This window comes from Triticum dicoccoides, chromosome 1B (genome assembly GCF_002162155.2).
Source record: "Triticum dicoccoides isolate Atlit2015 ecotype Zavitan chromosome 1B, WEW_v2.0, whole genome shotgun sequence".
Classification (NCBI taxonomy): domain Eukaryota; kingdom Viridiplantae; phylum Streptophyta; class Magnoliopsida; order Poales; family Poaceae; genus Triticum; species Triticum dicoccoides.
In genome coordinates this window covers 102,029,968-102,030,829 of record NC_041381.1, presented here as the reverse complement: position 1 = coordinate 102,030,829, position 862 = coordinate 102,029,968, and positions in this window count along the sequence as shown.

The following is an 862-nucleotide window of genomic DNA, read 5'->3' as shown; positions in this document are numbered from 1 at the left end:
GAGGAAGTATTTCTTCCCGCTCGGTGTTGCCGGCGAGATCGGGCCGCAAAGATCACCGTGCATGAGCTCCAGCCGCTCCTGTGCTCGATGCTTGGACAGCTGTGCGAACGGCGAGCGCCGCTGCTTGCCGGCCAGGCATGCGTCGCAGAGCTGGTCCACCTTCTCGACCATGGGCATGCCGTGCACCATGTCCTGGTGCGCCAGCTTACGTAGGGCGTCGAAGTTGAGATGCCCGTAGCGCACATGCCAGGTCCATGCCATGTCGCCACCGTTGTGCGCTGCAAGACACACTGTCTGCGTTATCCGTAACGCAACATAATACAAGAGATTCAGTGCTCTATGTACCTTAGTGAGAAGACGGCGCTCCCGGTCGTGCATGCGCAGCATGCCATCCTGGATCAGCACCTGGCAGCCGCTCTCGTCGATCTGGCCCAGGCTGATTACGTGGGAGCGCAGCCGCGGGATGTAATACACCCAGGTGATCGCGCAGTGCTCGCCGGTCTTGCACGCCAGCAGAATTTTTCCCCGACCGCAGATGGTGACGACGGAGCCATCACCAAACTTGACGCTGCCGCTGACGGCCGTGTCGAGCTCGGCAAAGACTGCACGATCACCGGTCATGTGGTTGGACGCGCCTGTGTCCAGATACCACACGCCGTTCCTGGCACCACCGCTCCCCTCATGCCCGAGGTGAACCTGAACAACGTCCTCGATGAGGTGTACTAGCGCGGCGTCCACGCCATCGTAGTTGAGGTCTGCTACCTCTTGAGCACTACGGTGGTTTTCCCTTGAAGAGGAAATGGTGATGCAGCAACGTAGCGTAAGTATTTCCCTCAGTTTTTGAGAAACAATGTATCAATCC